We start from the raw sequence: 18,081 nt of genomic DNA on the forward strand, positions 1-18,081 counted from the left end.
ATTTGAGAAAAGAATCTTAGAATGACCTTATCAACTATAGAATTTGTGAGAATAAAAAGAACCTTAGAAGCGAATGTTAAATAATGTTAGATCCTGGATAACAATCTTACACATGTCTTGTCAGTAGCCCTTACTCTTTTATTGATAGTTAACCGTCATTGTTTAATTCTCAGTTTTTCTGTGATCGTTTTATTTGTGTACTAGTTAAATTTTTTACGTGTAGTTTTTAATCATATCAATCATCAAGAATTAATTCTCCTGAATAGTGTTAAATAAAAAATTATAAAATTTTTGTTTGAACTAATCCCTGTGAATACGATACTTTTCATACTATCTTTGACATAACATAAACTTATTTTGTTATTTTAATTTGTGCTCATTTGTACCCTGAATGTCTTATTTTCAAAACTATATTTTAAGTATTTGGCTATAATATCTTTGGTATGTTATCCCTTTAAGAATTGGTGCCTAAATAATAATTATTTGGACTCAAGAAACCAAAATAGGTGAAAAAAGAGTTGAGTACCATTTTATACATACGCTATATCTTAACGGCCAATTACCCCGTTAAAGTATAGCACATTTAATACATGTGCTATATTGAATATTTGAAATCGTTCATGTAAAGCGCATGTAATATATGCGCTATACATAATTTTGAAATGTCATGTATAGCACATATATTACATGCGCTACACCTTCATCTACTTTTTCCAGCCGCGACTGATCCCCTCCCTCATCCATTTTTCTTATTTGTTAAACCTCCATTGGAGCGCACCTTGTCCCCCAAAAAACACGTGTCGCTAAAAGTTTTCGGAAAAATATAGAAGATTCAAGGTTAGCTCGTGGTGTAGAACAAGATTTGAGGTCAATTTGCTAGAAAAGGCTTTGTATATTCACATTTCAAAAAATTCAAAAAATTGGTATTTCGCTAAACTCTTTTCGTATAAATTATTTATATTTTTATTTAATTTGTTTTTAGTCATTTATGCCATAGTTATTTCGGGTTTCAATTTAATTTTTGTTTTTTTTTTAAATCCAAAAATAACCAAATTTTTTGATTTAATTTATATGCATTTTAAATTCCATAAAATAAAATATGGGTCATAATTATGTTTTTTAAATTTCAAAAATTCCATAAAGTAAAAAAAAACATTATTTTTTTAATTTCCAAAGTAAAAAATTGCATTGGTTATAATTCCACGTAATTTGTGATAATATGTGATTTTTGTGATATTTGTTGTATTTGTCTTTTTTTTTTTAATTTATGAAATTGCGGTAGAATGTATTGTATTTATTGAGTTTGTTGAATATTGTCTAACTGGAAAACGTTTTTGTATTTTTTTGCTTATTAATAATATGATTGAATTTATCTGTGTAATTGAATTTGAACAATTGTATGCTAAATGTAGAACAATAATTATTTGCCTGTTATTAACGTAGTATCAATTACGAATCATATACTAATCAATTAGTAATCATATACTAATCAATTACTAATCTTATTCTAAAAGTATGATCATATACTAATTAATTAGAACACGATAAGTTAAACAAACAAACAAAGTATTTTAGGGTTCTTTGACTGTAACGACCCGGTAGGTAGTTTTGAGTTCTAGCCTTTATTTGTGTTCTGAGACCTCTCATAGCTTCATTAGATGTTATATGAATTGCGTGCGTAGTCCGTGTTGTCTTTTCGGAAAGTTTTTACGTGAAATATGTTTAAAAAAATATGATTTTTGGCTTTATAAATACTAGAGTTGACCACAGTAAACGTTCTTAGTAAACGATCCCGAATCGGTGTTTTGACAATTCCGGTAGGTTCTTATGATATTTTGGACTTGTACGCACATTTGGTTGGGGTCCGGGGTGACCCGATCGTGTTTCGACGTATTATGTGGGAGATTGTGAAAAATGAGTTTTAAGTTAAAATTTTTGAGTTTTAACAATTGATTCTTGTTATTTGATGTTATTTTGATAATTTTAGGTAGAGAGAAAGTTTGTAGGATGTTATTACACTTGTGTGAATGTTCGGTTTGGAGCCCGAGAGGCATAGGTGAGTTTCAAATTTGTTTCGGACCATTTTTGGACTTGTTAAATTGCTGGTTTTCTGCTGGTGTCTTAGTGCTTCACGACCGTGAAGGGAAATTTTGGGGCTGGGGCTAGATACTCTACGCGCACACCATAGGTAGGCCGCGAACGAGAAGACTTGGGGGACTGCCCTTCGCGAACGCGTAGCTTTGGGATGGCTGGGGAAGCAGAGGGAGTTCTTCATCGGGAACGTGACCCACTGGTCGCGAATGCAGATGCTTGGCTGGAGAATAAGCCTTTGCGAACCCGATGGGGACTTCGCGAACACGAAGACCAACAGTCCTGTGTGCTTCGCGAACGCGACAGGTGCTCCACTAACACGAAGAGCACCTGAGGCCCAGTAAAATAAAAGATAAAAAATAGGATTTTATTATATTCACCATTTTTCAAACCTAGAGCTCGGAGTAGAGAGGTCTTTGAATAGATTTTCACCCCAACTTCATTGGTTAGTACTTTTCAACTAGTTTTGATATATTTCTATAATCACCCATTAATGTTTAACCTTAAATTTAGTGATTTCAAAGTAGAAATTAGGGATTTTGGATAGAATTTATGTAACAATTTCGGCCGGTCATTTTGAGTATTTTAACCTCGATTCCCCCATTTGATACTTTTTATTTGTGTATTTAGGGTTATGTGACTTGCGGGGTTGATTGATGTGAATTCTGGAGAGTTTGGATTGGTTTAGGACCCTTAGTCCCTTGGTTGGAGGCTTAAGTTGTAAGAGTTGATCAGAGTTTGACTTTTATGTAGACAACTCCGGAATTATATTTTGATGATTCCAATAGCTTTGTATGGTGATTTTGGACTTAAGCATGTGTTTGGATTTGTATTTGGAGGTCCATAGGTTAGTTTAGTGGTTTTGGTGAAAGTTAAAAAATTGGAGGTTTGGAAGGTTGAGAAGTTTGACCGAAAGTTGACTCTATTGATATCGGACTCAAATCTTAATTCTGGGGTTGGTATAGGTCCGTTGTATTATTTGGGACTTGTATGAAAAATTTGAGGTCATTTCGGGTGAGTTTGATATGATTCGTTATGAATTTCGAAAGTTGGAAGTTCATAAGTTTTATTAGGCTTGAATTGGGGTGTGATTCATGGTTTTGGTATTGTTTTATTTGATTTGAGGTTTTGAGTAGGTTCATATGGAGTTTTAGGACTTGTTGGTATGTTTGAATGGGGTCACGGGGGCCTTGGTTGCGTTTGCCGAATCATTTCTAGACTTTGATGAATTGCTGAAGTTTTGAACTTGTGATGCCTTCGCACCTGCGAGGGATTAGCCGTAGGTGCGAGGTCGCATAAGTGACCTGTTGATCGCATAAGCGGATTGACGCTGGGCTAGGCTAGGTCGCATATGCGAAAGGGGAGCCGCAGAAGCGGTAGCGCAGCTTCGCGAAATAGTCCGCAAATGCGGAAGATCGTAGGCTGGCAGGGACTCACATGTGCGAGCTTGAAACCGCAAATGCGGAAACAAATATGCAGTTAAGTGACCGCAGATGCAAAATCACTCGCATATCTTATTATCGAGGGTTTGAGTGTTTTTCTCATTTTGGGATTTGTGGAGCTCGGTCTAGGGCGATTTTTGGAGAGCTTTTCATCACAATTGAAGAGGTAAGTGAAGTTTATTCAATTTTGATGATAGATATTGATTACTCATTGATTAGCCACCTAGTTTATGTGAATATAAGGATAAATTTTGGATTTTGGATTATATTGTTGGAGAGTGAGATTTGATGATTTGGAGGTCGATTTGAGATCGTACTTTGATAAAATTGGTATGGTTGGACTCGTAAGTGTTTGAAATTTATGAGTTTGGTCGGGTTCCGAGGTGCGGTTCAGGGGTGCAGGCCCGTGGTTGAATTTTGGGTTGACTATTTGATTTTTATTAAAGATCTTAGATTTATCATTTGGAACCGTTTCCTATGACTTTTATTTATAATATTATATTATTTTGGCTAGATTCGAGCCGTCCAGATGTTGATTTGCACGGGAAGGGCTTATTAGTTGACTGATTTAGCTTGCTTGATGTAAGTATCTTGCCTAATCTTGTGTGGGGGAAATTTCCCTTAGGTGATAGCTCTAATTGTTGATTTCTATTATGTGTTAAGTGGCATGTACATAATGTGAAGAGCGTGTATACGTGCACTATCTTGTTTTGACCGGAATAGACCGTAGGCTATTAATATGCCTTTATGTGATATTGAGCTTTATTGAAACTTGTGAAATCACTTTATGACTATTTGATCATGCTAATTTCATTAACTTAGCCATAGACATGTTTTATCTATTGAACATCTCTCCGCTTCTATGATTATTTGTTAAGTCCTCGTGCACGATTGTTGAAAGTTGTGAACTTATACTTTGATGACACTTTGGTACTATTGTTGTGATATTGTGGCACTTGGTATTATTATTTTGTGATACCATAGAACTTTCGGACATGTTGATCGGATTGATTGGGGGAATCAACACGAGGTTTTGCCGTGCGATTTCTTAGTCTATGGTTGTGTGCGTGGGGCAAAATAAGGGCGGCGTTATCTCGGAATGCTCACATGGCGAAATAAGGATGGCTATATGTGCATGTGGTGAAATAAGGGTGGCATATCATTTTTATGTGCACATGCGGCGTAATAAGGGTGGCATGTTGATAATGTTATGTGATATTTTGGGGTGTTCTCATTGTTGTTGTGATTGTTTTGAGACGAGGATGTTGTTATTATTTCATAATTGATCTTGAGAGCTTACGTTTGGCACTTACCTGAGTTAATAACTGTATTTAACATTTCATCACATGCCTTACCTCTATTTGATATTTCGTGATCAAAAAGGATTTTTACTACATTGAGTTGTTATTACATGTTATAAAGGGGTTGTGATTACTGTTTTAGTCAATATTTCAATTATCAGTTTTCTTCGATATGTTACTTGCATAAGTTATTTGTCTAGTGAGTATCATACGACTTAAATATCATTACTGTTGATACTCAATTTTACCCTCATATTTTTTTAAATAATATATATAATTTCAAAATATCATTTTGCATTATTACTTAATTTACAAGAGTCATATAAGTATTTTCTGTAATATTTCATAATTTTTAAAGCTTTAAAATTGATTTTTCCAGCATTTGAATCACTTGAATATGCATTAATTACCCCTTAAAATATTTAATGATGATTTAATCATCCAAATCTATTATTTTTATCCACATATATGTTTCATAATATTTTTACTTTATTTTATATAATTATATTGGTATTTTAAGCTATTTACATAATTTTACAATAATAGCCTATATGCTATGCATAATTACAATTATTATATTATTCATGCTAAGATATCATTTTTATATTTTTTATAACGTTAAGTTATTATTTTCAATTATTTTATTGCATAAGTAATATTTTATTATTTATTAATTATTTTATTTAAATAATTTCGTGTATTTAAAATATAGCCCAAATTATACCAATTTTTCGTCCTTAAATCCCTAGCCCAATTTCCCCAGCCCAAACCAGGCGACCCCTTTAATCTTAACCCGGTCGGGACCCATTTTCCAACCCGCCACGCCTCTCGCTCAATCCTGGCCGTTGATCTCAAAAGATTAACGACCCACAACCTCTCCCTCACTTTAATTACCTAAAGCCCCAAACCCCCTGAAACCCTAACCCATTTTCTCTAAGCGACCGCCCCTAAATTCTCTTAATCCTCCATTTCTCTCTTCTAAAGAACCCTAGCCGCCTCCCCTTAATTCTCTCTCTTAATCCCGTTGATAATGGGATTCTACGATTATTTGCTTACCATATCTGGGTTTCTTTGCTACTGGTTACACGGTTATGGTATTACTTAGGTATTTGCCAAATTTTGGCAAATACCTATCTTTATATCAGACTGGAATGAACCTCAATCTTGGAGATTTGGACAATATCTCGTCCATATATAAAGAAAAACTTGATTCTTCATACCAGTTGGCCAATTATTTTGAGTATTAAACTCTGACTAGGGTTTGGAGTTTGATTTCTTTCTTTTCCGGTTACTTTACTCACTTGCTTGCGAGATTTTACTCTTTTTGTTTGTGTTTACTTGATTTCTTTCCTTGTTATTTGCCAGATTCTACCAATATATAAACTCCTCCCCTAATTACCTTTATAGGAGAATTCACTAAAATTAACTACTATTACTCTCTTATTCTCTCATTCTATATTGTTTTGAACTTTGGCTCTTGGCCAGTTGAAAGCCAAGGCCACCAGAATTCAATTCTCGAACCTTTCTCAGGAGCACTGCACGGGGTTCATTCGAAACCGTTGGGAACTCTGACACACTAAGATTCCTGGGTTTTACTATTCATTTGCTATTAACACTGGAGTGTTGCTGAAATTACTCCTCTTGTTTATTTGTTCTTCTATAACTGGTAATGTATCTATGACTCTTGCAATTTTATTTTTTCTTTTTGTTTGTATTCCTGTTCTGCATATCTATGTCTCTAAGAACTTGTATGAATCACATGCCATTATATGTTTTGAATCTCTTCTTAAGTCTCTATGCCTTCTAGTGGTTCAACTTTCCTATTTGTTACCTTGATTCTGCCTTCTTAAGCCTGCCTGCTAATTTATGTGCTAGAACGCTTATTACTGTTGATTATTCTGAGTTTGTTTTCTTGTCTTGTCCTGTACTATTATGAATAACCAATTCATACCTAGAATGTGTTCTAATTCCCGTTGAGACATTCATGCCTAACCTGTTGTCTTTATGGAATTCTACTATCAGCTATGATCTTTTCCCATGCCATTTGTAACTCTATTGTGTTCCTGACTTGCCCGATCTTGTGTTCCTCAGTATCAACCGAGAACGTTCGAGTAAATATCATCACCAGTATTTTCTCCTATATGTGACCAACTAGCATAAGGTTTGATGCTTGCCTGTTCGATTGATTTGGAGTTGACATGTTTTTGCTTACTATAAATATTTTCTGGTATTGTAATTGATACTCATCATGATAAAGTTTTCTCATTCTCAACTAAGTGATTGATCGATCATGAATCTGTTCTGTTATGTTGTCTTCTCTAAGCTTTCATGTTAAAATGTTCATGTGAAGGTTATGCTCTACTTGTTCTTGTCTGACTCTGTTAGATTTTCATGTTTAAATCTTGTGTCTAAGTTTCTTTTCGGATAATTCTAAATCATATTACTTTTGAAACTCTTTTGAAATAGTTCACTATCCTATGATGGTCAATTCTGTTACTTTAGCTTTGTTTCCGAAAATGCAAGCATGAGTCTGCCTTGTGAACTTGTCTGTATTTCATGTATTCTTGTCCATGTGTTTTGGCTAGAATTGCTGATTAGTTATAGCCTTAGGAGTTAAGTGGGAAAGTTTCTAATCAATCCCACGAGTATTTTGTCACCTGTAAGGCTGAATTTGGCATCCCTTTGGGTAAGTAAGTTATTCATTAGGCCTGGTATGTTGGGACTGCTTCGGTACCGGAGGTTTGAAATGCAATGTTCGCGTCTGGAGTTTGGGCCTGCTATCAGTGCAAAGTTCTAAGTATATTGGAAGGCCCAAATGTGTTACTGGGTTATTCTATATTTGTAATTGGGTCTATGCTTGTTCAATATGGTCTATAATAACTTGTAAAACTGAATGGTGGGAAAATTAGTGAAAAGGGAGAGCTGGGATACTTTATCTTTTATATGAATGGGTAGAGATCATGCCTATAGGATCTTAATTGTTTGTTTGCTCATCATGCCTCATTCTCTGGAATTATATGCACACAATATTATCCCCTTAGAAAACATGACTTAGGGTCTATATGATGACTTGAATGGTTAGATAGCATGCCTATATGATCTAAATTGGACTTCTTGCACCTAGATATTATGCCTATAGGAGATCAATACAAACATCTGAAACTGTATGCTTTGGTATTTCTTTCAAATATGACTCGTCTAGACACGATGTCCATATAATTCCAATATAGATTACCCAAGTTGTCATCGCTGCTATCCTCCTTTTGTCATATAGCCCGTCTAGAATTCATGCCTATAGAGGCAATTGAATAATTGTGCATTCTCAACTACTTCACTGCTGAGATGCGAATCCTTTAAAGATCATATCTATAGGATGCTACTACACACATAGACATCATGACTATATGATTCTTTAATAAGAACTATGTATTAAATAGCTTCTTCGTCAAAACTAGTCACCTAGAAATCCTGCCTATATGAATTCCCACTAATTGCTAAGTAGTTCAAATTATATAGAAATCATGCCTGTAGGACTTAATGATTCTAATACGTCTTAATTCTATCTACTGCATAACCAAAATTCTGTTTGCGTGATTTCATGCTTATGTGTGGAGGTTAACTTGAGCCTTTTATTGCTATTGTATGCCGTCCTATCTGTTTTGAATGTCGCCTAGTTTTATCATTTTTGAGCTACCTAAGTAAAGTCTAGAACCACCTGATAATAGGTCCAAAACCTCCTGGACCATAGGCATGGAATAGGTAGTGCACGCATAGGGTATGACATAGAATTGAATTAGAAAGCCTTTAAGTAAACAACTTCAACATAGTAATCGGGTAGCAGGAGATGATAGTCTGTGCCCGCTGAATAATATGAGCAACCTCTACCTTAAGAGAGTTGCGAAGTATTATTTATGTTGCACGGGGTGATCCTTTAGGCTGAAAAACTTAGTACCCCCCCTTTTATGTGCTTGTTATTCACACTTAGTCATTTAACATAGATCAATACAGTTTGTACCTTTATAGTTATTAAGACTTGTACGGATTCTCATTTGTTTTAATAAGACTCTACAATTTCTGAATTTCCCTTCTATTTATTTGATCACTTACATAATCCACATAGTCTAAAGTTTGGCCGGGACCCACAGTTATGGACCTCGAAAAGTGCCTAACACATTATCTTTGAGATAATTTAAGCCCTTACCCGATCTTTGGTGGCGTTGACTAGTGAAATAGAGTTATTTACAAATAGGTGCCCTAACACACCTTAAAAATTATTAGGTGGCGACTCTTCTCTTTTAATACTTTTTAAAAGAGTTGTCACACGTCGAAACCCGTTCTCGCGAGAAAACGGGGAGCGACAACATGGCGACTCTGCTGGGAAAACTTAGGTTTTTGCCATAATGAACTTGACTTATGTGGATTACTTTCTTTTATTTGTTTTAAACTGCTATTACATGCATATCCCTTTCCTTATTCACCTTTATTTGTTTTAAACTGCTATTACATGTACATCCCTTTCCTTATTCACCTTTATTTGCTTTAAATTGCTATGACATGCACATCCTTTCCCTTATTCTCCTTTATTTAATTTAAATTGCTATGATATGTACGACCTCTCTCCATCTCCTTCATCTTGTCTAAGACTGCTATATCATGACTCTCCCATCCCTATTTCCCTACATGCTTTATTATGTTCTCACACATTTTTGAGCTAAACTGACTTCTCTCTTTTTTCTTTCTTTTCTTTTCTCTTCATGTTCACTTTTGCTATTTTATTTACTGCTTTTACGTACTTTTATTATGCAAATACTTCGCAATGTGTTATTATTTTTGCATAAAGCATGCTCCACTTCATACTCCACTCGTGCCAATTATAAACATAACATCACTTGATGAGTGTCCACGCTTTCCTGAAATCACCCTTTTTAAATCGGAAAGGCTTACTTATGGTAGACTAGTCGATCAGCGGTGCAGTCGATAGTCCTGTGCCTTTCCCTCTCAAGTTGTCCACTTGGAAGTACCAGTCTAGACCCTTCTTGCAACTCTACTCTAATTTGAAATGTAAACGCATCTGTTGCGCCCCGTGTTTCTCGCGAAAAACGGGCTTCGACACGTGACAACTCCTTTTAGAATGGGAGATAGAGTGCTAAAGGAGAAGGGTCGCCACCTAACAAATTTTAAGGTGCGTTAGGGCACCTATTATGCAGATAACTCTGTTTGACTAGTCAATGCCACCAAAGATCGGGTAAGGGCTCAAGTTACCTCAAAGAGAAGGTGTTAGGCACTCCTCGGGGATTACAACTGTGGGTCCCGGCCGAACTTAAGATTATGTGGATTACGATTAAGCTAGGCGATCAAATAAATAAAGGGAATTCAGAAGTCAAAGAACTTTATTACAATATGATTAATACAGATCTTAGTGCTAATATAGGGATACAACTATTTAGATCTAATAACAACATATAAGGAGGAGGGGGGTCCTGAGTTTTTTAGCCTAAAGGATCACCCCGTGCAACATAAATAATACTTAGTAGCTCCCTCAAGATGGGGTGTTACTCATATTATTCAGCGGGCACATACTATCTTCTCCTGCTACCCGATTACTATGTTAAAGTTGTTACCTAAAACCGTTCTAATTCAATTATAGGTTGTACCCTATGCGTGCACTACCCGTCCCATACCTATGGTCCAAGAGGTATTGGACCTTTACTTTGGATGGTTCTAAACCTCACTTAAGCTGCTCAGAAATGTCAAAAGTAGGCGACATACAAAACATATTGGACTTCACATATAGGCAGTCAAGGCTCAAGTTTGCCTCCATACTTAAGCAACAAATGCACGCAAGACAAATTGTATGTTAAGCAGTTCAGAATTAAGAACTTAAATCCCTATAGACATGATTTCTATGTGACAAGGCGTTAAGGCATGCAAGCAGTTTTAGAAACCAAGCGTTGCCCATAGACAAGATTGTACAATTATCGCATATTGATTGTTAAAATTGCAGATTTCCAGTTATTAATCCTATAAATGTTGCATCTAAGTGATTTATGTAGTAAAGACAGTGGAATCTATTAGGACAAACCCAGAATTACTCACGCTTTTGATAGTGGTCTAAGTGAACAATAAACAATGTTGAGAGGGGCATCATTAATAGTTATTAAGGCGAATTGTGGTATCCTATAGGCAAGATCTTTAACGATTAGCACTTGGAACTGATTTTATTATTATACTTTAACCTTATAGGCATGTTTTCTAGGTGAACAGTACGATACATTAACAAATGAGATAATTAAAATCCTATAGGCATGATCTCTAGTGGATATAAAAGTTCAATGATATTTATTTCCTATGGGCAGGTTATCTAATAACATGTAGCAACAAGGATAATGGAGGCATTTGAACTCATGCTTTGCTAGTAGACGAGTAATGTGAGTGTGTGCTTTTCCTAATGGCATGATTTCTACAGTGTGCGTCTAGAGTGAATGACACATATAGGAAACATATTATTAAGTTCTATAGGCATGCTATCTACCCGTCGTAGGTAAATATTAAAATCTACCCCATTCCCTCTTACTAATAACCCCAATTGTTTATACAAAGATAAGTACAGGCCCAATAATAAGTAAAGTAACAATATTACATAAAAGTGAAGAGGCCCACAATAGGCCCAAATAAAAAAATAAATACCTAGCATTGTTGGGCCTTCCATATCTCTTACACAGCATACCCAGGCCTTCAACAAAGAGCCACGTTCAATACACGACTCAATGGTCCATAGAAGAGTCCAAACCAATTCACTTAGCCAATGCACCAAGTGTTGCACCACTTGGAACAACCAATATAGATACACAGTACATGACAGGGAAGTAGAATAGTAGGAACAATTTTGGAGATTGAGGGAGTGACTAGGACCAAGCCCTAGTGTGTCAGAGTTCACAAGGGCCTCAATTGGACCCCGAGCAGTGCTCATACTAGGGAGGCTAACAATAGAACCTAGATATCCTTGGCTTTCAGCCGGCTAAGAATGAGAATTCAGAATAACATGAGTAGTAAGTAAGTGAGTGGATAGTGATAAAGGGACAAAAATCAAATTATACACCAAGTTGAGCATACAGAGAAACTAGTTAAGCAGGCCAGTAGGTTCAGCAGGATTTTACACATAGTAAAGTACCACATAGACAAACTCATATTGAAAGAATTAGGAGAAGAACAAGTTTACAGGCATACATAGATTATCATGTACTGATGCATGAAGTTAAACTAGTTGAGACCTAAAGATCCAAATTAAATCAAGTATACATCCTAGTGCCATGTTAATCAGTATGTAGACATGTTGAGGGGCACACATTGTGATGTTTACTGAAAGGACAGGGTAGCAAATGAGCCAAAGGCATACTGGGGAAACATATTAGAATAGAATCAAGGTCACAGTTGATAGAAAAAATGGAGTATTTATCTTAAAATCAGGATAGCAAAGACACATATTTAGAGCAAACTTTGAAGCAGTATTCTATATAGTTGGGACTAATACACAAAGATCAATCAAACAGACACAGGACTTAGCACTAAAGGATTCATTCAAGTGGGGGTGGCTTCCATAGAGTTGGGGTGGTATCCAAAACAAAATATGCAGAAATTTTGTAACTAATAACACATGGTCACAATAGTCAGATTCATATAAAAATGGACTTGCATTGAGACTCAAAACTGAACATATTCAGATGCTAGAGGTACATAACTCATTCCAGAAAAACAAAAGATCAACATAGAAGTGCAAACCATAGTGAAGATTACAGATTAGCCTAATACAAACTAAGGACAAAGCAGTAAACTATCTTATGTGTTCAACTAACACAAAATGACAAAGAGTATTGAGGATTATCACAGTAGTGTGATATTAGGGACTCACAATTAAATCATGCTTATGTAATTCAAACACATATAGGTATGCAGAAGGAAAGAAAGAAATTTAACATTGTAAGGGTTAAAAGCACTAACCAGTACCAAAATCAAAAGAGTAATAAAGAGCATAATAGCAAGAACCCCAGATCTCTGATGCTTCAGAGTTCACAAGAGCCTCGAGAATGGGCTCCGAGCAGTGCTTGCACCGAAGGAGGTCGTTTAATAGCCTTGGCTTTCAGCCGGCCAAGAATCAGAGTATAGAATAAGAGAATAAGATAACAACAGAGTGATAGCTTCAATTTTTAGTGAATCCGGGTGATTAAAAGTCTCTCTCAAAGGGGAAAGGGGAGGGGTTTATATAGTAGTAGGAATCAAGCAAACAAACAAGGAAAATAATCAATCAAACATAAATATGGAAAGAAAGTATCATATGCTATCAGTAACAGAACGGGTAAAAGGAAAAGTATAAAATTTCAAACCCTAATTCGACAGAAATCGAAGATTCACCGAAAATCTTGGCTAATCGGACCCAATATAGCCTGGCCATGATGCATATGGACGATATATTATCCAAATTCAAATGTTTGAAGTGAATGGGCAAAATCGGAGAGATGGTGCTTGCCATGTTTAGGCAAGTACCAAGTAACACCATAATCTTGCAAGTAACAACGAGGTAACGCGTAAAAGGAAAATAAATCACAGAGCGAATCCATGATTTATTCGGATTTGGAGAAGATTGGGTAGGCGGCTAGGGTTTCTAAAGAAGGGAGAAGGAGAGATGAGAGGATTTAGGGGCGGCGGGTTAAGAGAAAATGAAAGGGTTTGGGCGGGTTTGGTTAATTAAAGAAGGAGAGTGGGCGAAGGTCGTTGATCTTGAGAGATCAACGGCTGGGATTCAAAAACGAACGGGTCGAGTCATAAAAATGGGTACCGACCGGGTATTATACAAGGGTCGCCTGGTTTGGGCTTGGGGTATATTGGACTAAGGATATTGGGCCAATTTGGTTCAAAATATTAGTTTAAAGCTAGGCTCTTATTTAAATACACAAAAATAATTTATAAAAAAGCTTGGAAAATAAGTAAAATATTATTTATACACTGAAATGCTTAAAAATAGTAATTTTATATTATAAAAATATAAAATGCTATTTTGACACAAATAATATAAATAAAGAGTATTTCTTTACAAGTATAGGCTATTACTGCAAAATTACGCAAATAGCTTAAAAATATTAATGCAATTACATAAAATGAAGTAAAATATTTGAAACATGTATTATATGTACAAAAAACAATAACTTTAAGTAGCTAAGTCATCATAAAATAATTTAAAGGGATAATATTTAAATATTTATATAATTTAAATGCAAGAAAATTAATTTAAAGCTCTAAAAATTTTGGAAAATTATAGAAAATGCTTGTATAGGTTTGTAAACTAAATATTTATGCAAATATGGTATTTTGAAAGTATATATGTATTTTGAAAAATATGAGGGCAAAATTGGGTATCAACAACTGCCTTCTTTACCCAGGAATGATGAAAGAGTTGTCGGGTAAAGAAAATGATGACCGATTTTGGCTGAATTGAGTGGGGGATGATGTGATTTGAAGAAAAAAAAATGGGGACCGAACCCTGGTTCCTGAGTTGCCTACATATCCCTGGTGTTACGGGAATCAGGTCGTGTGTAGTTCTGGATCCAACGGTGAACGAGACCGATGGAGTTGTTATAGGAATGGTCGTATGTTTTGAAAGGGGTTCTTTTAGGGTAGGACAATATCAGATGAGTTTATACAAAATCGTGAATGTGAGTCTGAAATGTTATGGATGTATCTTAAAATGAATTTCTGAACGGTTATCGAGTAAACGTGGGTAACTGATGGTGATTGGTTACGTTTGAAATAATTGCAGGATGTGAACATTGTGAATGGAAATCGGAGCAAGGATTGCTCCCGTTAGGATAACGGTTACCTCCCGTATTACCTGCAAAACATAAAACACGATGCATGCAAATATATAGATTATGGCGAGAATTTAAACATGATGCAAATTCCCTTTGGACCATGAAAGTTGTCTTTGGATGGTGATGATGATGTCCTTAGACCATGACGTCCTGGGTCATGAATCATGCGACAAGGGATTTGCAGTCCATGAAATGATGTCCCCGGGCTGTGAGAATGGTGCCTCTGAACCATGACGCCTTTGAATAATGATGTTCACTTTTGAGAGATGCTCAGGCCATGGAATGGTGTCTTCCGGCTATGAGGATGATGCCTTCGGACTATGACGCCTTTGGACAAAATGGCGGTGTTTCAGCCCATGATTAGGGGAGTACCTAGCCCCAGACGAATATAGGATAGTGCTGGGTCTTAAATAGCGTAATGGAGATAGCATTTGGTCTTATGTGAGGACAAGGCAATGCTTAGCCTTAGGCAATTGAGGAGGCAGTGCCCAGCCTCGTGCAAGAAAAGGAGACAATGCTTAGTTTTGGTGCAAGGAAACTTAGTGCTTAGCCTTATACAATTAGGGAGGCAATGCTTAGCCTCATGCAAGAAGAGGAGACATTGCTTAGTCTCGATGCAAAGAAAGGCAGTGCTTAGCCTTATGCAGTTAAGGAGGCAGTGCTTAGCCTCATGCAAAATAAGAGACAATGCTTAATCTCGATGCAAAGAAAGGCAGTGCTTAGCCTTATGCAGTTAAGGAGGCAATGCTTAGCCTTATGCAAAATAGGAGACAATGCTTAGTCTCGATGTAAGTAAGGCAGTGCGTAGCCTTTATGCAATTAGGGAGGCAGGGCTTAGTTTCATACAAAATATGAGACAATGCTTAGTCTCGATGTAAGGAAAGGTAGTTCTTAGCCTTATGCAATTTAGGGAGGCAATGCTTGGCCTCATGCAAGAAGAGGAGATAGTGCTTAGTCTCGATATAAGGAAAGGCAGTGCTTAGCCTTGCAATTTAGGAAGGCAATGCTTAGCCTCACGCAAGAAGAGGAGATAATGCTTAGTCTCGATGCAAAGAAAGGCAGTGCTTCGCCTTATGCAGTTAAGGAGGCAATGCTTAGCCTCATGCAAAATAGGAGACAATGCTTAGTCTCATGTAAAGAAAGGCAGTGCTTAGCCTTATGCAGTTAAGGAGGCAATGCTTAGCCTCATGCAAAGAATATGAGGCAAGTGGAAAAGTATTTCTTAGCTGAAGATATTTGTGCTAGATAATTTGAAGGCAGTGTCTTGATGTAACTGTGAGTATCGTTATCTTATTGTACCTGCATTCAAAGAAAAATTGTGAGTTCTGTGGGGGAAGGTTGGTTTGCGTTTTTGTCTTCTGCCTTGCCTGTGCTCCTGTCTTTAGATCCTATTTGAGTTACCCTAGGTAGAATTTGGCTGCCATAGAAATAAAGTTTTTGGAAAATATTTATGCATTCGATAAATATAGTTATTTTAAAATATAGTAGTATGCGATATCAAGTAAGTTAGATGAAACAATGACTGTGACATATTTTGAAAACATTGCGACTTCCTTGCTTTAGAATTTTGAGGGTCCTCCTCAAAATTCTGCCCCAGTTTGAAAGCAATTCTTTGATTGTTCTGCGTATGATGAAATTGGCTGGGCTTGCTTCAGAATTTTGAGGGTCTTCAAAATTCTGCCCCAGTTTCTGACCATGGAAAAATGAAGATTTTATTAAGATGTGACCTAACCCACAGGGCTGTTTACGTATCCCCTCTTAAACGGGAATCAGGTCAAGCGTAGTTCAGTTACATCAAGTGAAGAAATGTAAACAATCCTAAACATAATATCTTTTGACTGCGTCTGAGTTGATAGGTTTGGCCAAATATCTCCATCCATCTCTGCAAGTATGAGTGCTCCTCCTGTTAGTACTCTGTGAACCATGTAGGGCCCTTGCCAATTGGGTAAAAATTTCCCTTTGGCTTCACCTTGATGCGGGAAGATCCGCTTTAGCACAAACTACCCTGGTGTGAATTGTCTAGGCCTGACCCTTTTATTGAAAGCTCTGGACATTCTATTTTGGTAAAGTTGATCGTGACATACTGCGTTCATTCTTTTTCCGTCAATGAGAGCCAGTTGTTCATAACGACTTCTTATCCATTCTGCATCACTGAGTTCAGCTTCTTGTATAATTCTCAAAGAAGGAATTTCTACTTCGGCGGGAATGACGGCTTCAGTACCATAGACCAGCAAATAAGGAGTTGCCCCAGTTGATGTGCGAACCGTGGTACGATATCCAAGTAGGGCAAATGGTAACTTCTTGTGCCATTGTTTGTGATTATCTACCATCTTCCTTAATATCTTCTTGATGTTCTTATTGGCGGCTTCCACAGCTCTATTCATTTGTGGCATGTATGCTGTGGAATTGTTATGCTTGATCTTGAAGGTTTCATACATGGATCTCATTATATCACTGTTAAGGTTGGCGGCGTTGTCGGTGATGATTGATTCCGGTACCTCGAATCGATAAACAATACGATGCCTAACGAAATCTGCTACGACCTTCTTAGTTACAGCCTTGTAAGATGCGGCTTTAACCCAATTTGTGAAATAGTCTATGGCCACTAGAATGAACCTGTGCCCATTTGAAGCGGCAGGTTCAATTGGACTGATGACATCCATACCCCAAGCGGAGAAAGGCCAAGGTGAACTTATTGCATTGAGTTCATTAGGTGGCACTCGTATCATATCAGCATGTACTTGGTATTGATGACACTTTTGGACATACCTGATGCGGTCTGTTTCCATAGTCATCCAAAAATACCCTGCTCTTAATATCTTCTTAGCTAAGATAAAGCCATTCATGCGTGGTCCGCAAGTTGTGGCATGTATTTTTTCGAGCAATTTGGATGCTTCCTTGGCTTCGGCACACTATAATAACCCCAGATTTGGAGTCCTTATGTACAAAATCCCTCTGCTTTGGAAGAAGTGGTTAGATAATCTTCGGAGTGTGCGTTTCTGAGTATGATTTGCGTGCTCCGGGTATTCTCCTTTTGCTAAATATTCTTTGATGTCATGGAACCATGGATTTCCATCAATTTCTTCTTTAACGTGAGCACAATAAGCTGGCTAGTTATGAATCCCTATCGGTATAGGGTCGATGAAATTCTTGTCTAGGTGTTGTATCATGGAAGATAGAGTGGCCAATGCATCTGCGAACTCATTCTGGATTCTTGGAACATGTTTGAACTCTATCTTTGTGAATCTCTTCATCAATTCTTGTACATAGTACAAATACGGCAGTATTTTGGTATTCTTTGTAACCCATTCTCCTAATACCTGATGTACCAAAAGGTCTGAGTCACCAATTATTAGCAATTCCAGAACGTTCATGTCAATGGCC

The sequence above is a fragment of the Nicotiana tabacum genome, chromosome 12 (genome assembly GCF_000715075.1).
Source record: "Nicotiana tabacum cultivar K326 chromosome 12, ASM71507v2, whole genome shotgun sequence".
Lineage (NCBI taxonomy): Eukaryota > Viridiplantae > Streptophyta > Magnoliopsida > Solanales > Solanaceae > Nicotiana > Nicotiana tabacum.